We start from the raw sequence: 21,111 nt of genomic DNA, 5'->3' as shown, positions 1-21,111 counted from the left end.
AGAAGGGTGGCTTCAGGGTTGGGTTTGGCCGGAATTCCTGGCCCGGGGAGTCAGAATAGGCTGGTGAGGAAGGAAGATTTGCGGATGCAGATCTCAGGCACTGGAATACCATTTGAAGAAAAGACCCTTGAAATGACCACCGCGACCTTTGCCTGAGGGTTCAGAGGTTGAGAGATACACCCAGGGAGGATCCCTCCCACATAATTCAGACATTTTTTGTGCTAGGTTTTATTTCTCGTTTCGCGTTCCAATAGTTAACACCCTTCGTTTCTTGCACACAAGTCGTCTTTTCCCTTCCTACCACTTTCCTCACAGCTCGATTTCAGAGATTTGGTTGCGATATAAGACACTGTTCTTGCTTTACTCAAGCCTTTGTATGCTTACCTGGTCTATTCTCAGGGTTGTGGGAGGATCTCGGACAATTTTTGGTAGACTTTAGTCACCCAGTGTTGTTAATCTCTGGGAAAGTCTCCTACTTTTGAATTAATTGATCTTCACAATACAATTTTAGGGACAGCAGTGTAAAAAAAAAAAAAGTGGAACCTTTAGAGGCTTGTAGAATTTTTACAATTGATGTAAGTGTATTGACTGCCGGTATTAGTTTTAGATCTGCTTGTTCATCATATATGTACAGCTCACTGGCACTCTAATTATAATCCAGGACATTTGTAGACATGGAGTTTAATTCCTCAGGAAGAAATGGAAATCGGTGAAAGGGATAGATAATATAGTAATTGAGAAGTTCAAGTCTCAATTAGCAGACATCTCGCATCACCTTAGTACATGCACTCTCCAAGGTGTAGGATGAAAATTTATGTGACCTAGATGTAGTTTCTTTTCTCGATTTGCTTATCTTGGTGTTGGGGAGCTGTAATAGGAACACTCAGTAAGAAGGTAAAATTCCTCTGGTTCTTTGGGAGTGTGAAGAAAAGTGATATGAAAGTTCAGGGAGACAGAAACCATGTCCACTTGGAGTCATTGGGGAAAGCTTTACAGGGCTGGAAGTGTTTGAATTAGGCCTTGAAGAATGAGTAGGATCTAGACCAGCACTGTCCAATAGAAGTGTAACGTGTACCACACATGTAATTTAAATTTTCTAGTAGCCACATTAAAAAGAAACAGGTGAAATTAATTTTAATTATCTATTTTATTTAATTGAATATATCCAAAATATTATTTCAACATGTAATCATTGTTTAAAAAAACAATACTGTTACATCCTTTTTGTACCAAGTCTTAAAATTCAATGTGTATTTTACATTTATCATACATCTCTGTCTGGTTTAGCCACATTTCAAATGTTAAATAGCCACACATGGCTGGTGGCTAACATGTAGGGTCAGATTAACAGAGCAGAAAGTTCTCTATGAAGTAATAGCATGAGCAAGGACATAGGCAAGAAAACTAATGATTTGTCTGGAGCGTAAGGACTAGAACATCATGAAATTTGCTGTTTTGGAAGAGTGAATTTGTTGTATTATAAACTGGCTGTAATAGCTGATTGAAGGCCACAAGGGGAAGTGTTTCTAGAGCTAAGGTGTCTTTAAGTTCTTAGGTTAGGAGGATTGTGAGCAGGTGTCTGATTCACAGGGGCAAGGACCATGGAGTGAATGGTTGCTAGAGGTAGTATTCTCTCTGGCATTTCTGTATCTTTGGTGAGGCTTCCCATTTTTCTCTTTTTATTTTCACGAGTGGAGGAACCCTGAGTGTTCTCTGATTTTTATTCTCCCTCCATTCTCTTCTAATCTTTTTCTCTACTCCCTCCACGCACTGGTCCCCTAGAAGTGAGTTTGAATAGAGTCAGAAAAGATTCGGATTTGGAGCCACAAGTTCAGTGAAGCCTCTGTTCTCAGAGTGCTTGTTAATTGGGTTGTTATAGAATGGAGAGGCTTTATTCTTTTTTTAAAAAAAATGCTGTGACATTTTTATTGTAATTTTTTTAGATAGAAATTTTTGTGAAATATATTATATATCTCATTGCCTAACCAAACTCATCTTAATGATTTAAGGTCATTCAGTTTACAAATGTAAGTGTATAAAAATAAAACTAGGGCTTCCCTGGTGGCGCAGTGGTTGAGAGTCCTCCTGTCGATGCAGGGGACACGGGTTCCTGCCCTGGTCCGGGAAGATCCCACATGCCGCGGAGCGGCTGGGCCCGTGAGCCATGGCCACTGGGCCTAAGCGTCCGGAGCCTGTGCTCCGAGGTGGGAGGGGCCACAGTGGCGAGAGGCCCGCGTGCCGCATAAATAAATAAATAAATAAATAAATAAATAAATAAAACTAGGTCCCTGTCCTCAAGGAATTTGTGGACTAGTTAGAGGAGACACATTTAAGAACATCAATAACTGTTATATTTCTGTAACACACTGACACCTTTCGGGCCTATTTAGGCAGGAAGGGTAGATTGTTGCTGTTTAAATGGTCCCCTATAGCCATCCCTTTTTGAGATTGCTTTTTATTAGTTTTTCCTGTTTTCTTTCTTTGTTGTCAGTGGTATCTCCCAGTTTGTTCCTGATCTGTGAAGGTAAGTAACTGAACTTGTTAAATTATCTATTCATTTGTAAAAAGGCTCAGGATGGGGCCTGAAGAGCTTAAAAGTACAAGATGTCACTTTTACTTATTTACAGTTTTTCAATTATGTTCTAGATCAGTGTTTCTCAAAACTTAAATTTGCATTGGGGTTACCTGGAGAGCGTGTTAAAATGCAGATTCTGATTCAGTAGATTTGCTTGGGACCCGAGATTCCATATTTCTGACTGACCAGCTACTGGGTGATGGCATTTCTGGTTCATGAACCATACTCTGGTTATCAAGGTTCTAGATAATGTGTATCTTCGAATGAGTTGGTCAGAGGAATATCTGTATGTATGTTATCTCTCTGTATGTTATAGTGTATCACCTAATACATTATACTATATATATTACATAATTATACTATAATTTATCTGACTACATGATTTATCATTGCTCTTTAGCTAGCGAACTTCTCATGGGCAGGTGGCTCAGTAAATGTTTATTGTCTGAATGTGTGTATGAATGAATACAGACTTTTGTGAAATCATGTGCAGTAATATACCAAGCTGTCAATTCATATAAATTTTCTGACTCCATTGTTTTTGTGAGCTGTGTAATTGTCTGCTGGTGTAATGCTCATTTTTTATGGAAAACCAGGGTTATCAGAAACTGTGTCAGCTCTCAAACTTTCTGAAATTGCAGCCATATAAGCTCAGAGGGTATGGAGAAATCCTTGTAAAAATGTTTACAGTTTGAAATGATTTAAGTTTAATTAAAAAGTTAGTATAAGCTACAGGTTTGAAAATAAAAGAAATGTTAAATTATTACAGTCTAAAGATTGGTCATTATTCTTCTTGGTATTGAAGAAACCAGCTTTGAAATTGAGGCTTTCATTTTCTGAGGCTTTCTTTCTGAAATAACTCCTTAAGATCTAAAGTCATGATTAAAAAAATTTTTCTCTTTGGTGTACAGATTGATTGTACAACAACTGTTGGTATTCTGAGTTTGCTTAGTTAAAATTTTTTGTACAACTTTTCTTAAATTGTTGCTAAACTTCTATTAAAATTGTAGAAATATCAGTTCCATAAAGAAGCTTCTATTGTTGTAATTTGAAATGCGAATAGGAATTGTTTTGAGAATAATGGGGTCTTTTTCAAAGTTTTGTGTACTTTGTGAATAGTACTCTCAGTGCTTTCCATTTCATAAGCATTGAAATAGAGATTTAAAGGGTCACTTAGGGAGCAGGTGATTGCAATTTCAGACATGATAAAATCAATAAAGAAATACATTTAATATGAAAGAGAATGTAACCCATTGCTTAAGAAGAATATTGGTAGCTTGTAGTTATAGCAAGACTAGATATTACCTTACAAAAAATGAAGAGAAAATGAACCTTACTGGCTGGAATTAGGAGTTTTTAAGTGACAACTGTTAGATTTTGTAAACTGTAAGTAGAGGGTAGACAAAAATTAGACATTAAGACTTATTTTGTTTATAGTATTTACATTAATGTTATTATTGTAATTCAGATTTTACTGTTTTTAGAGGTAATTCCTAAATAATAATTCACACTTTTAGGATTTTGTTCCTGTGGATGTTTTAATATCCACAGGTAAGAGTTAGTAATTGGTTTTTGCACGCTAAAGAAATGTATTCAATTAATTTATTTCTATTTATTTGTACTCACTGCTGAGAATACAGGTGCATTCCCTATCTGAGTATAGTGAGGCACTTCAGGTAATTCTGGAGCACGAGTTAAGTGTACTGCGATACACAGCCAACTCATGAGTAGGTGTCTTCTGAACAGAATTGATAAAGTATGCTTGGCAAATCTTTTCTGCTGCTTATGGTGAAATGTGGATTCTACTTGGTATAAACCAAAGACAGTGCCCCCCTGCCCCGCCCCATGTATCAAAAAGCAAAATAGAGGCAAAGCATTCCTAATTCATTCAGTAAACATTAACTAAATACTGGTTATATTCAAGCTGCTATGTAGTGTTGTAGAAAAAATTTGAAACATTTAAAACCAGAACTGTGCATTGTTCTGACATTCTTGGGCACTGCAGTTTTTCATCATTTTAGCCCTAGGAATAGATACATGAAGATATCTTCTGAAGATACTTAAGTACTTGTGTTGTTGGAAATTACATGCTTTAGCAGAGTAGTATAGGATTATACAGCTTGAAAAGGGACAATGCTTGAAGTGACTTATTTAGATATTGAGAATTACACATGGAAAACAAATCAGTCCCATATGTTAGGTTCATAAGAGCAAATTGTTGTTTGTGGAAATGCAAGAGCAGTAAGAGCCAATTAAAAAAAAAACACCTATTTCCTGAAATTTAATGTATATTTGTTTTTAAGAGTCTGTCTTACCTTTTGACCTGAGTCGAGAAAATGATGACTAATTAAATAATTTGTTTCACATCTTCCTTCTTCTCCAAGGTTAAAGGAGGTTTTTCTTATCCCTAAGCAGACATAGCATTTCGTAGTTGGGTGAGAACCCTGTAGCATGTGCTTTCATTACTTTAAAGCAGTTGTTACATAAAGCTAGTTGCTATGGTGGTATTTAATAATTTCACTAAGAAGATATAAGAAAATACTATGTTTACGTAGAGCTTTATCTTTTGTATACTATCTCATTTTGGCTCTTAGAACAATTTTATGCAGAAGGGAAATTATGAATTATTGTCCTTTCCTTGTTAGAGATGAGAGAACAGGCATAGGGAGGTTAGACAATAGACCCAGTGAGTGGAAAATCTGGAACTTAAACTCATGGCTCTTTAAGCCCTGTGCTCTTTCTAAAGTTGATTGTGTGTACAGTGTATAGTTCACAAATACTTTAACAGACAGCTAGAGAGAACCCAGTTAAAAATATGCTAATCCTATACCCAGTCGACCATGTGTTTTGAAACATACAATATGCAAAGTTGTGCTTTGTTGAACATATGGTGTGTATTTTCTGTGGCACTTTACAAGGCTCTAAGGATATGCATAAGCTGTGAAACACATTATTTTTCTTGCATCCACAGGAAGGGACAATTCATGAGTGATATGGTGGGATATGATACAGAGCATTATATACTATAACTTTATATCTCTATGGTTTTCATAATGTGTCCTCATATCTCTTGCCAAAAATCACATAAATAGATTAGTTTTTTATCTTAAGATATTATGGTTACAGGGACTTCCCTGGTGGAGCAGTGGTTAAGAATCCGCCTGCCAATGCAGGGGACATGGGTTCGAGCCCTGGTCCGGGATGATCCCACATGCCGCAGGGCAGCTAAGCCCGTGCGCCACAACTACTGAGCCTGTGCTCTAGAGCCTGCGTGCCCTAGAGCCTGTGCTCTGCAACAAGAGGGGCCACTACAAGGAGAAGCCCATGCACCGCAACGAAGAGTAGCCCCCACTTGCTGCAACTAGAGAAAGCCCGCGCGCAGCAACGAAGACCCAACCCAGCCAAAAATAAATAAATAAATAAATTTTAAAAAGCTATTATGGTTAAAAATATCATCTAGATTATATATATAATATGTTATATATTTCAATGTATTTATGTAATAAGTTATATATTAAATATATGTAAATATATAAGTAATACAATTATATGTATCATTTATGGAAGTAAAATTATAATTTTTGATTTACTTATTTAGTTTGTGAGAGCACAGTAGTGGTATTTAATTAGAACATGTAAACAATTACACAGTTTTAATAACTCTCACCTCAGTAATTTTTTCATTGTTTTTATTCAGTGATGTAGGAGAAATAAGAAACTTGCTTTTAAAATCGCTTCCTTGTGGTTATTGTCCCTCTACAGAGTTTCTGGTCTCTGTTTTGAAGTATAAAAGTGACGCATAGAAGGATGTATTCATCTCATATGGGTGTGCAGTTGAATACCAAACATTCTTGAGCTTATTTAGTAGATTCCATTTAGATTTAACCACTGACATGAAAATAAATGAGAGCCTTTTTTATTGAATAAGTTCTCACTAATGTTGGAATTCAGGTTTAAAAAATAAATCCGTTATGTATTTCTTTGCCAAACTATGATCTCCATTGGTAAAGTACCTTTGGAAAGAATTGCCCAAATGTTGCAAATATTGTCACTTCATTTGCAGTAATTGTTCCTTTATCTTCCAAAATGATGGTTTCAAGAAAAGGATTATTGGGGGTATTTCTTTTCTCATTACATTTTGAGTAAAGTGGAAATTTGTAATAGAAACAGGTAATTTGCTGTTTTGTGTTGACTTGTGCTGTTTTCATCCCATTCTTTCTTTGAGGCAAAAGGTATACACTATTTTCAGTTTCCAGATAAACTAGTGCTTTGGTTGGGGGGTGAGGGGAAAGACGCTGATGCATTTCTTTTTGCCTTAAGCGTGCTAGAAAGTCACCTTATATGTATAGAAAAGAACAGTGTGTTGGGGACTTTTTATTTTGAGGAAGCATGGAAGAGGAAAAGGATTTAGAACACTCTCTAAAGTTAACTACTCATTAGTAGAGAGATGTTCTTCCATTTTGTAAGCCAAGTCTTACAGAAAATGCATTGCAACATTACACATATGGTAAAGTTATAAGCAGCGGTTTTTTTAAATGCTTACACAAAAATTCCTGAGTTTTTTCTTAGCAGAAGAAGGTATACCATTGGTGCAATTTGATCTATGTGGATTATGGATAAAAAATAAGTTTATGAAAATTTAAAGCATCTGGTCCATTTGTACTGTAGTTAATTTTAGTAGTTTACAGAGCAGTCTGTGATCACTGTCTCCTTTGCCTATTGCACAGTGCTGAAATATTGTAGCTATCATGTTTGTTTGTCATCTCAAGCCAAAAGGACTAGATTTAGCACCTTCTTTACTTGGCCAAGATCCTAGTTAAACACAAATTCTGCAGAGGATTACAGTATTTGATAGGGGAATCTCCCAAAGCTGCTTTTGTGGATCTGATCCTGATACATAGTTTCACTATTTTTTTTTCAAGCTGGTGGATGGGGTGTTTTTCCCCTTGGCATTCAAATATACATTTTGTTAAAATACTGTAACAGTGTGTCTGACAAGAATCCAGATAACTTCAAGATTTTGCAGTTAACAAATTGTGCTCTCATGGACTGTAAGGTGTCATGGTCATTTCCAAATGTGCCATAATACTATTTGCTGTTAGAATGCTTTGAAAATTTGAGATTGGTATTTTAAAATAAGTTGCATAATACATATTATGGTCAACTCCATCCATATCTACTGTACAAGCAAATCTGTAACAAAGTTCTGGTATTTCCATTTCGAACAAATGTCACACAAAATATTCAGGAACAAAGTAAGGAGTTTTGGTTTGGTAGTAATTTGTAACAAGTGTGCTAACAATAGTAGCAAAATAAGTTCAGACAAAGCTTTGGTGCTGATGTCTCATGACCTGGGCATTAAGAAATAACCAGAAGTCTGATGGCACAAATTAAGTCATGAAACCACAACTCAATATGTGCAACTTGTCACTGTTACACAATTTGCTGGTGCTCAGGACTAGTTAGCTGGCTATTTTTGAGTTTTAAATAATTGATCAGAAGCTTGTGCCTGGGTATAATGTGTATACATGAGCAAGCTGGCCTGTCATTGTTTACTCTGTGCTCATCAGCAGTTTACATTCTAAACAAATTGGAATGAACTACAGCTCAAAAAGAGCCGCTCCTGTCTCTGTTCAATGGGATTAGATAATAGGACCTGGGCTAAAACCTTGGAGGAGCCAGCTAGACTGTAAGCTACATGAGAGCACCGGCTTTGTTTACTGCTAGATCTTCAGTGCCTCACACAGTGGCTAGCATGTAGTAGGTGCTTCAATACATATTTATTGAAGATTTGAAAAAAGAATACTTTTGTTAGGGAGGAAAGAATTCAGAGCATGGGTTAGAGAGAGTTACAGGAGAAGTACTGCAAACTGAAGGCAGAGTGTTTTAATGAGAGAGTCTAACTTTGCAGAGTATGTGAAGAAGATGAGGACCAGGAACGATGACTAATGACTCCTTGGAGCAGTTTTATTAGAGCAATGGAGGGTTTGAGTGAATGAGAAGAGACAACGTGGAGGCGAGTGGAGACTACAGTTTGCAGGGCGTTGAACCGTAAAGGGAAAGAGAGAGATGACTTTTTGAAAGGGAGGTCACATGTAGGACCTTTTGAATAAGCAAATGTGGAAATATTGGGGGAAAGGAGAATAATCATAGACTATATTGTTCTTTATATATTTGAATGCTAGGAATACTTTCAGTGAAGAGTTCTGAGTCCATTTTATCTCTTGGCTCTGTTTAATACAGTAACCCCTCTGTATCCTTGAGTTCCATATACAGGAGTGTAGAACCTGTAGTTTTGGAACCCGGGAATACAGAAGGCCGACTGTACTATGGCGTTTTATATAAGGGATTTGAGCATCTTTGGGTTTTTGGTATCTGCAGCGGGTCCTGGAATCAATCTCCAACCGATACGGAGGGATGACTCTACTACTGCTAGCAGTCAGAGGTTTGAACGATATCCTTTGCAGTAGAAATAACACATTTAAGATGTTTACACAGCAGGTGTTGGGCTTTTATTGATTTCCCCTGTAATGCGGTTTTTGTATTTTTCTTGTAATCACATAATAATGTATCTTAGATCCTGACCATTTTAAGACACAAAATTAATTTTTTAAAAAATTGGTAATTTGGGTTTTCTCTAGTTTCTCTGTACTCTGCATTTAAGCTTAGGTGATTATGTATATTTCTAGGTCCTAAGTGGTCTTTTTTTTTTTTTTTTCGGTACGCGGGCCCCTCAGTGTTGTGGCCTCTCCCGTTGCGGAGCACAGGCTCTGGACGCGCAGGCTCAGCGGCCATGGCTCACGGGCCCAGCCACTCCGCGGCATGTGGGATCTTCCCGGACCGGGGCACGAACCCGCATTCCCTGCATCGGCAGGCGGACTCTCAACCACTGCGCCACCAGGGAAGCCCCTAAGTGGTCTTTTTGAACTACTATAATCTTTGATTTTTTAAATAATTACAGGAAAGGATTGGATTTTAAAGAATTTTGAAAACTAGTGAAGTTGACTTCGCTTACTTGGTAGACTGAGAAGCTTGATGAATTAAAACGATTTGTTTCCAACCCAGAAAACATTCTGTCCTAAGTGTTTTAGCAATTTATCTCAGTATGCTTTTGGGTGACAAGAGTCTATTTTGAAGTTGAATAGGCTTTGGGAAGTCATATAGGCCATCTAATAAGTTGCTGGGAATGATTACTAATTGCTTAATTCTAGGGCTACTTCATTATTTCATATGTATGCTTTCTATTAAAAAAAACTTATTGAGTGCTTACTTTGCCTTTAAAGATTTAATCTTGACTAAATGAAGAGTTACTTAGTATTCCTACACGCATGTTTTCGCTTGTCTTCTAATTTTAGTTTTTTCCACACTTTACTGTTGTCTCATTTGTGCCTCAGGATTTGTGTCACATGTACCCAGCAGTGGTTCATGTGAACAGCAACTCACTGTCTGACACACTTCTTTTTGGGGAAACAGTGAATCTTCAATGCCTGTGGAGTCTTGTATGGAGACGCTCCTGAAAAAGAAAGTTGGAAAGGACAGATTCAGGCAAGGTGTAGTCATTAAGATGGAATGAAAGAGGAGTGGGAGTGATAGTCTAGTAGAACAGGAGATAATTCATGTGTTGTATAAATACTCTCCACCTCTTTTGATTGGATGGTATCTGATACTATCCCTGTTTTACAGGTGAAGAAACTGAGTTTGTATCTTAGGTCACACGGCTGTTAAAATTGTATAGAATCTGATGTCATGTTTTCTGATTTTAAATTTTATATTATTTTCTCTGTAACACATTGTTTCTAAGCCTTTATATTCTTAATTTTTGATGCTTTTGCTGTTGAGCTGCCATGGCAACTGTTTAGGAGTCTGTTCCTTTCCCACACCGGTATTTAGCAAGTAGTATCAATTTGAGAAGTTAAAGAGGCAAGGCAAGCTGTTACCCCCTTAACAACGCTAAGGTGAGGCTTGGACCCTTCATAGTGATACACTCCCTTCATTGAAGTAGTAAATGAGGGTTGACACAAAAGCTTCCTCTTAAAGCCCTAAATTAAAGAGTCTGTAAACTATTTCTAATGAAGTTACTTTTTTGAGATGTAATTTATGAATCATAAAAATACATCCATTTAAAGTGTACAGTTCACTGGTTTTAGTATATTCCCAGAGTTAAGCAGTCATCACCATGATCTAAGTTTAGAGTGTTTTCATTACCCCCAAAGAAACCCCATACCCATTAGCATCCGTCTTATTCCCCTGTCACCCCAGGTCATAATGATCTACTTTCTATCTCTATACATTTGCCTGTTTTGGACATTTCATGTGAACAAAATCATACATATGTGGCCTTTGTGTCTGATTTCTTTCACTGAGCATAATTTTCAAGGTTCACACGTGTTGCATGTTATCAACGCTTCATTCCTTTCTATTGCTTAGTATTCCAGTGTATGAATACACATTTTATTTATTCATCAGATGATGGACATTTGGATTGTTTCTACTTTTTTGGCTATTATGAATAATATAGTACTGTTATAAATATTCTTTAGAAGTTTTTTGTTGTTGCCTTTTTTAATGTGATAAGACATACATAGCATAAAATTTGCCATTTTAACATGTACAATTAAGTGACATTAAATACATTTACAATGTTGTGCAACCATCACCACTGTCTATTTCCAGAATTTTTGATCATCCCAAACAGAAACTCTCTACCTAATAAATAATAGCTCCCCATTGCCCCCTACCTCCAGCCTCTATTCTACTTTTTGTCTTTATGAATTTACCTATTTTAGGTAACTCATATAAGTGGAATCATACACTGTTTGCCCTTCTGTGACTTTTTTTCCCCCACTTATCATTTGTCTTTAGAGTTCATTCATGTTGTAGCATGTGTCAGAATTTCCTTCCTTTTTAAGGCTAACATTCCATTGTATATATATATATATGTACCACATTTTGTTTATCCATTCATACATCAATGAATATTTGGGTTGTTTCTACTTTTTTGGCTGTTGTGAATAATACTGCTGTGAACATGGATGTACAAATACCTGTTTGAATCCTTGCTTTCAGTTCTTTTGGGTATATACCCGAAAGTGGAATTGCGAGGTAATATGGTGAATCTGCGTTCAACTTTTTAAAGAACTGCCAAACTTTTCCACAGTTGGCTGTACCATTTTTCATTCCCACTAGCTAGCGATGCACAAGAATTCTAATTTCTCCATATTTTTGCCCCCTCCCCCCCCTTTTTTTTTGATACTAACCATCCTAATGGATGTGTTGTATAGTATCTCATTGTGGTTTATGTACAAGTTTTTGTGTGGTGTATGTATTGTATTCTCTCGTGTGTATGTATACCTAGGAGTAGAATTGCTGTGTCATATTGCAACTTTAACATTTTGAGGATCTGTCAAACCAATTTCAAAAATAGCTGAACCATTTTACATTCCTACCAGCAATGTATGAAGGTTCCAGTTTCTATTATGACTTTTTGGTATTAGCCATCCTTGAGAGTGTGAAGTGGCATCTCCTTTGTGGGTTTTCCTTTTTCTCATTGTGGTTTTGATTTGAGTTTCCCTAATGGCTAATGATGATGTGTGTCTTTTTATGTACTTATTGGCTATTTGTGTATCTTTTTTTTTTAAAGAAACACGAGTAGTTTTTATTTATTTATTTATTAATTCATTCATTCACTTAGGCTGTGTTGGGTTTTTGTTGCTGCGCGCGGGCTTTCTCTAGTTGCAGCGAGCAGGGGCTACTCTTCGTTACGGTGCCCGGGCTTCTCATTGCAGTGGCTTCTCTTGTTGTGGAACACGGGCTCTAGGCACAAGAGCTTCAGTAGTTGTGGCACACAGGCTCAGTAGTTGTGGCTCGTGGGCTCCAGAGCGCAGGCTTAGTAGTTGTGGCGCATGGGCTTAGTTGTTCCGCGGCATGTGGGATCTTCCCGGACCAGGGATTGAACCCGTGTCCCCCGCATTGGCAGGCGGATTCTTAACACTGCGCCACCAGGGAAGCCCCTGTGTATCTTTATTTTGGAGAAAGGAGAGTCGTCAGATGCTTTGGAAAGGTCAAATTAAGGTAAATGTTTGATTATTAGGAAGGAGCATAGGGAGAGTGGTACCTCTGGAGTTGTGGGTGTCAGAGAAGGAGGAGGAATGATTGGGTGCGTAAGAGGAGGAGTTGAGTGGAAGATGAGGGAGAAGTGGTGACATATGTTGTCAAGAATACTTTCAGAAAGCTTTGCTGGGAAAGGAACAACCAAGAGTTTGGTTACCTACGTGAAAGGAAAGTTTGGAGGAGTTTTTGTGGTTGTCATTATCGATGTTGTTTCTAATAGCAATACTTGAGTATATGGCTCAGAGGAAAGAGCCAGTGGAGAAAGAGAAGTGGAAGATAGGAGAGAGAGGGATAATGGTGGCACATGGCTCTAGAGGAGTTGGGGTGGGGCGGGGTGGGGGAGGGAGGGATGAGGGAGATAAGACCCAGGTGAAGTTATCAGTCTTGGACTAGAGAAAGGATACCTAGACATCTGTGCATATAGGGAAGAAGGAAATGATGTCTGGGATAATAAGTTACTTATGTTTGGTTTTGGAGAGTGGCTGAGATCAAAGGGAAGAGAAGCCTGCTGTCCTATATTTTCTCTTTGGAGTCAGAAGTAATGTCACTTGAGGTAAAGTGGGCTGGGTAGGGAGTCTGAAGAAAGTGGTAAATAGAAGATTTTTAGGTAACATTGGTGCCTAGAAGAAATAGATGGTGGTGAATATATGATAGCATCATGAAGTTGTCTTAATTTCTTTTCCCATGAAGTCCTCAGTGAGCAGAGTATAGGAACAAAGAAAGTAGAACTGGTTAGATTATCCCATTGTTAGGAGTTTGCAGCTTTCTGAATGTGGCAGGAAGACAGAGGAGTGAAGTTCAGGGTGTTAAGAATGTGCTTGAAGTCTTAGGCCATGGAATTAATACTGAGGACATAAAGTGAAGCCACATGAAAGTTCTTATAGCAAATCTGTGCCACCCTTCCACCCTCTACTTTTAACTCCTTACACAGGAAGCATGGGGAGGATATCCCTTCTCCAAAATTAATTTTCTTCCATGCTCAAAAATAGAAACAAATATTTTTACATCTTTTAACTTCCTTCCAAGTTTATCATATATTTAAACTTTTAGAAAAGTTTGTTGTCTGTATGGGTTGCACTTGTTTATTTTTTTTTACACTTTCAGTATTCAGTATGAGAGAACTAAAATAAATTAATATATGTATGTTACATATGCCACATTGTTTTCTTCTTACTGATTATGTGAAGTAGTCTTAAGTAGTAGATACTTAATACTTTAAGCAAGGACATATATGTTTGAGGTGAGAATTTTTATCATCTTTTTTCTCCTTGCAAGTATTTGTGCATTTTCGAGGATACAGATAATAATCCCCCCTAAAACAAAACAAAACAAAATAAATTAAAATTCCCCTGTAAGTAAACCAGTAGAAATAAACTTTTTAAATATCCTTCCCCATGTGTATGGGAAAGACTGGGTGGGGAGTGGGGATAATGTACTTTTTCTTTTAAACATGTATGCTTGGATGTTAATTTTATTTTATTTTTTTAGTTATTTCTGAGATATACATTTTAAAGTAATAACTAGAATTATGACTTATAACATTATACCTTCTACTCTACCATCTTGGTTCCTCCCTGGATGTTAATTTTAAAATTTTTTCTTAAAAACTTAATACATGTCCTTAATATCATAAACAGTTTCCATTTTATTAATTGTTTTTTAGCATTTTAAACTGTTGCTTAGTATTCCATCTGCTGATTTAAATCAATTCCTCATTTTAGGACAACTTACATTGTGTGTAGTTTTTCATAGTTAAAATAAGCACTGCTTTGAACATGCCTGTAGCTGACTCACTTTACTCATTCTTAATTATTGCTTGGTGAAAGGTATATATGTTAAAAAGGAATCCATAAATGTTATTTAAATTATTCAAAAACTACATACAAATATAATATGTATTATAAGTATACTCAAGCTGTACTGACTGATGCTATGTGAGAAGTGAAAGTTTCATTCCTATTTCATTTCTCTGAAGTACCCACCTTTCACGATTTTGTTTTTTGTTCAAATGGATACTATCATAATTCTAAATAATATTTGATGCCTGCATTACCTAACTTTTAACATTAAAGAATATTGATTATTGAATAATTCTTGAGGGAATTTGTGCTAAGGATAAGTGGGAAAAGATTAGCACAAGGAAAATTTAGAAAGTACATAAATACCAAACAGTAGGGGGACAGCCAAATCAATTACTCAGCCATTAAAAATCTTATTTTTTAAGAGTATTGAATGACTCAGAGAAATGTGTGTGATATTTTTGAAAAATATAAATGAGTGAATCCTGCAGAGCATAAAATTATATATTCAATATAAGGACTTACCTGGTAGTCCAGCGGGTAAGATTCCAAACTCCCAATGCAGGGGGCTCGGGTTCGATCCCTGGTCGGGGAACTAGATCCCTCACACATGCTGCAACTAAGAAGTCCACATGCCGCAACTAAAGATCCTGCATGCCACAACTAAGACCTGGCGCAGCCATAATAGATAAATAAATAAACAAATATTTTAAAAAATACGCTTATTAAAAATATACATATATTCAATATAACAGTTTTTATGTGTATATATGTTTCTGTACACACACAGATACACTTACACACATACATATATATGAAGAACTGAAAAGTTATTTACGGAATGTTAATCTTATGGTAATAGAATTGTGGTTGTTTCTTTTTTTTTTTTTTTTTTTTTACTTTTAATTGGAGTACGGTTGATTTACAATGTTTTGTTAGTTTCAGGTGTACAGCAAAGTGAATCAGTTACGCATATGGATATATCCACTCATTTTTAGATTATTTTCCCATATAGGCCATTACAGAGTATTGAGTGGAGTTCCCTGTGCTTTACAGTAGGTCCTTTTTAGTTATCTATTTTATATATAGTAGTGTGTATATGTTAATCCCAACCTCCCAATTTATCCCCCGCCCCGACTTGTGGTTGGTTTTTATATTTTTTTATACATTGACCAAATTCTCTAAAATGACTTTTAAAAATGGGATAATATCATTAAAATAAAGTAATATAAAGATAGTGTGTTGACTTTTGTTTGACTGTTTTACCAAAAAAGGCCATAATAGAAAATATAAGTGCCATATAGACCAGTTAGCTGTTCAGAATTAGAAAAAGCCATTTTAGAGCCACATACTTCCCTCCAAGCCTTACTCCTTCACTCATAAATACTGGTCACAAGGAGCGCAGTTCCATATGAAAATGACTGAACAAAAATCTCACCAAGATAGTAAAGAAAGCAGAAAATTTATCCTCAGAAGCATTTTCACATTTTAAAGAGAGGCAGTATTTTAATGCATTTATTTACTTGGTTTAACTTAAACTTAGAAATAAATTATTTGGGGCTTCCCTGGTGGCACAGTGGTTGAGAGTCTGCCTGCCGATGCAGGGGACACAGGTTCGTGACCCGGTCCGGGAAGATCCCACATGCCGCGGGAGCGGCTGGGCCCGTGAGCCATGGCCGCTGAGCCTGCGCGTCCAGAGCCTGTGCTCCTCAACGGGAGAGGCCACAACAGTGAGAGGCCCGCATACTGCAAATAAATAAATAAATAAATAAATAATTTGACTATGTGATCCCTAAATTATTTTGAAATTCCATGTAAAGAAATTCCATAGGAACATGCTATCCCAAGTTCTTTATTAATAATAACACCATTAACTTTATAATGATGAAATATATTTGTAAGAATCTTGAGGTCCCTTACATGTTTTTAGTTATCTTTTTTTGTAATATAATTTAAATACAAGAAAATGCACCAATTTTAAGGGTGCAGTTTGATGAGTTTTACCCAGCGTGTACAATCATGTATCCAGCACTGCACTTCCATCACCCCAAAAAGTTCCCTGTACTGCTTCGTAGTCAGTCCCTTTTCCTACCCCCGGCCCTGGAAACCACAAATCTGTTTCTATCCCTATAGTTCAGCCTTCTGTAAAATTTCAATTAAATGGAACCATTCAGTATATACTAGTCTTTTGTTATAGCTTTTTTCACTAAAAACATAATGCTTTTGAGATTCATCCATGTTGTTACATATAGTTTTTGCCTTTGAAATTCAGAGTAGTATTCCATTTTATACTGCAATTTGATTTTCCAATGATGAGTGTGATGGGCATATGTATTTTTCCATTTGGAGGCTGTTATAAACAAAGTTGCTATGAATATTCATATATAAGTCCTTGTGTGAATATACGCTTTTGTTTTTCTTAGGTAAATATCTAGAAGTTGAATGGCTGGGTTGAATGGAAAAAATGATGTTTAACTTTATAAGAAACTGCTGAACTGGATACCAAGTTCAGTTCCATTTTTCATGCCCACCAACTGTGTATGAGAGTTGCAGTTTCGCCCTACAATAAATAACATTTGGTGCTGTTAGTCTTTCAGTTTTTCTGGTGGGAATATAGTGCTATCTCATTATGGGTTTGATTTTTATTTTACTTTCCTAATGACTAATGATGTTGAGCTGCTTTTCGTGTACTTATTTGCCGTTCATATGTCTTCTTTTGTGAAGTGTCTGTTCAAATTACTTGCCCATTTTTTGTTAATCAGGCTTTTGTCTTACTATTAATGTTACTCAAAGTGGGAGTGTGGCTGCTCCCTGCTCTGAAGCCAATAAAGAGGCATGGTGGAAAGGAAGGTTTGTTTTATTTGGGGGGCCAGCAGAAGGGGGTGGGGGGTGGACTCCTGCCCATAGGCCAACTCCCACCCACTGACAGTCAGTGGGCAAGAGCTTTTATAGGTGAAAAGAGGGGACTACATGCAGAAACCGCATAGTCAGCTCTGACAGTCACCTTGAAATTGGACATGTAGTGGTCTGATCAGCGTCATCTTGTTTGTTTTAAGTACAATTAATCTTCAGTTCCAGGGTCGGTTTGTTCCCGTTTCTTTGAGGCCAGTTCTCAGAATTGTGGCAGCTTATGTCATGGCTGGTCGTCAAGTAGTTAACTTCTTCCACCTGGTGGGGGTTTTAGTATCTATAAGACAGCTCACAGGATATGGCTCAGAATACTATCTGTAGCCATTAAAGAGGAACTAAAGGTCCTTGACTATGCTTAGTGACTAAACTATTATTATTTAGTTTGTTGGACTGTTTTCCTTTGTTTCTGCATTTTCTCACTTCTCTGATTAAACTTATTCTTTGGCTGAAGTTTTTCCACACACAAAAGGCTGGCTGAGGACATGGGGGCAAGGACCATAAGGTCCTGCTCCGTTTCATTAAGTTGTAAGCATTTGGTGTATTTTTTGGACACAGTCCTTTATCAGAAATTTTACATTTTTTTCTCTCATTCTGTGGCATGTCCTTTCCTTGTTTTTCTTTTCAAGAGACGTTTCTAATTTTAATGAAATCTAATTCATCAGTTTTTCCTTTTATGGATCATCCTTTTGGTACATATCTAAGAACTCCTTTGTAACCAAGGTTACAAAGATTTTCTCCTATGTTTTTCTTTCTAAAAGTTTTATAGTGTTGTTCTTGCTTTCAGATCTAAGACCTGCACAGTGCCTGCCTCTTGTCTGTGCTAATTTGAGATCCTTTCTCACTCTTCCCATTTGGTTCTTTACTTCCTTTTCTGCCTGTTTCTGGCTTTGCACACCTTCTGATCAGAATATATCCTGTTGCCTTTTCTGGGGACTCCGAGTTCCAGTCCTGTCCCATTTTTTCCTGGAGGTCAAAATACATTGGAAATCCCCTTTGATTTTGTTACGATAAGAAAAAGTCAATTTTTATTTTTCAGTTTTTTTAAACGAATTATTTGTTTTCTAGTGCTGGTCCTGCCTTTTTAAAAAAAATTTATTATTTTTTAAAGTTTTTGGCTGCATTGGGTCTTCGTTGCTGCACACGGGCTTTCTCTAGTTGCAGTGTGCAGGCTTCTCATTGCAGTGGCTTCTCTCGTTGTGGAGCACAGGCTCTAAGCACGCGGGCTCAGTAGTTGTGACACACGGGCTCCAGAGCGCAGGCTCAGCAGTTGTGGCGCACGGGCTTAGTTTCTCCACGGCATGTAGGATCTTCCTGGACCAGGGATTGAACCTGTGTACCCTGCATTGGCAGGCAGATTCTTAACCACCGCACCACCAGGGAAGTTCCAAAAAGTCAGTTTTAATTTAAAAGTCAGCTATTGGATTCTCTTTGGTTTTCTATATAAATGATTTTACTTAGAAATAATAATTATATATTTCATTTCATTTAGTCTACTTATATTTGTTTGTCTTACTGCATTGGTCAGGTATCTGGTAATAACGTTGGTAAGTAGAAGCAACACAGGCATTCTTGTCTTGTTCCCAATCTTAACAGGAATGAATTTCAAGTTTTGTTTTTTCCATTAAAAATGACATCTGCAACAGGTTTTTAGGAGAAAGCCTTTAAAAAGCTAAAAAAATTCCCTATTTCAAGTTTTCTAAGAGTTGATTCCATCTGGAGAAGAAAAAACTTAACTTTATTAAATCCTTTTTCTTTATCATTGATCACCCAATCTCTCATTCTTTGCCATTAATGTGGTAAATTACAGTGAAAGATTTTTTTTAAACACTGAAACTTCCTTTCACTTTTATGATTAATTCAACTTAGTCACAATGTACTATTTTTTAATACGTTGCTAGATTTGAATTCTTTGTGTTTTTCAGTGTCATAAGTCAAGTTGGCCAATATTTTTTACCTGTTTTTTGTTTTCAAAATTAAACTTAATGGCTTGGCCTTTTTCTTTGTTCTGTAAGAAGTTTTATGAACAAGGATTTTCTGTTCCTTGAGAATTAAATAGAACTTGCTTGTCAAAAAAAAAAGTCAGCTATTGTTCAGTAATAATAACAACAGTAATAGTATTCGTGGCTTCTATTTATTGAAGAATTATTATGTGCCAAGTATTCCACTGAATGCTTTGTGTTCAGAAATTTGTTTAAGTGTTAACTGATCTAATATAGGCACTGCTTCTATATATGTTACTTGCTTAATATTACATGGCTATTGAGTTGGGCCAATATTGGATCTCAGATCTGAATCTAAAGCCTGGATTCATGAACTTTTTTTAAAGATTTATTTATTTTATTTTTGGCTGCATCAGGTCTTAGTTGCGCTGCGTGGGCTTTTTGTTGTGGTGCACAGGCTTCTCTGTAGTTGTGGCGTGCAGGTTTTCTCTCTCTAGTCATGGCGCGCAGGCTCCAGGGTGCGTGGGCTCTGTAGTTGTGGTGCGTGGGCTTAGTTGCCCTGCATCATGTGAGATCTTAGTTCCCTGACCAGGGATTGAACCCGCGTCCCCTGTGTTGCAAGGCGGATTCTTTACCACTGGACCACCAGGGAAGTCCCATGAACTGTTCTGGTATACTAAATATAGTTGAATTTTTAAAATTATGGTAGAATAGATACATAAAACTTATCATTTTAACCTTTTAAGTATACAGTTCAGTAGTGTTAACTATATTCCCATTGTTGTGCAGCTAATCTCCAGAACTCTTCTTCTCTTGTAAAACTGAAACTCTATACCCATTAAACACAAACTCCTCATTCCCCCACTGCCTCCAGTCCCCAGCAACCGCCATTCTGCTTTCTGTCTCTATGAATTTGAGTATTCTGGGTGCTCATATAAGTGGAATTGTACATCATTTGTCTTTTTGTGACTGGCTTATTTCATTTTGCATAATGTCCTCAAGAGTCATCCATGTTGTAGCACGTGTCAGAATATCCTTTTCTAAGGCTGTATGATATTCCATTGTGTGTGTGTGTGTGTGTGTGTATGTATACATGCATACATACATACATGTATATGTATACACACACACCCTATTTTGTTTATCTGTTTATCCATCAAAGGGTATTTAAGTTGCATCCACCTTTGGCTATTATGATTAATGCTGTTATGAGCATGAGTGTACAGATATCTGTTTAAGTTTCTGCTTTCACTTCTCTTGGGTATATATGCAGAAGTGGAATTGCTGGAGCATATGGTAGTTCTATTTTTAAATTTTTTTGAGGAATAGCCATACTATTTTCCAAAGTGGCTACACCATTTTACATTCCCACCAACAGTGCATGGAGTTGCAGTTTCTCCACATCCTCACCAACATTTATTTTGTTCTTTCATTCTTTTTTAAAATAGTAGCCATCCTAATGGGTGTGAAGTTTTAATAGACTTGATTTTTAAATTCTTCCAGACTTTCTTGGGAAGAATGAATAATTAATAAGTATTATGTATGCATCATACACTTAACCAATTGAATTATTGATATTAATGTTCAAAATTATGAGACAGTCATGGATTTCCCTGGTGGTGCACTGGTTAAGAATCCGCCTGCCAATGCTAATGCAGGGGACACAGGTTCGATCCCTGGTCCTGGAAGATCCCACATGCCGCGGAGCAACTAAGCCTGTGTGCCACAGGTATTGAAGGCCGTGTGCTCTAGGGCCCATGCTCGGCAACAAAAGAAG

The 21,111-nt window shown here is 36.9% G+C and overlaps 1 protein-coding gene across 4 annotated transcripts in view; it reads left to right on the top strand.

Moving 5' to 3' along the window:
- The window catches only part of TBC1D23 (TBC1 domain family member 23), a 64,217-nt gene that overhangs the window by 718 nt on the left and 42,388 nt on the right, over positions 1–21,111 (top strand). Inside the window, exon 2 of one of the 4 annotated variants that reach the window (XM_067739103.1) lies at positions 2,492–2,524. The exons of 2 other annotated variants lie outside the window; for them this stretch is intronic. The gene's annotated coding sequence lies outside the window, so the exon portion shown is untranslated. Of the gene's footprint in view, positions 1–2,491; positions 2,525–15,507; positions 15,540–21,111 lie in introns of those variants that run through there. One more of the 4 variants, XM_067739104.1, reaches the window with a different exon arrangement.

The sequence above is a fragment of the Pseudorca crassidens genome, chromosome 5, assembly GCF_039906515.1.
Source record: "Pseudorca crassidens isolate mPseCra1 chromosome 5, mPseCra1.hap1, whole genome shotgun sequence".
Taxonomy (NCBI): Eukaryota; Metazoa; Chordata; class Mammalia; order Artiodactyla; family Delphinidae; genus Pseudorca; species Pseudorca crassidens.
Note: the sequence above shows the minus strand (reverse complement) of the source record. Positions and strands in the feature narration are given on the sequence as shown.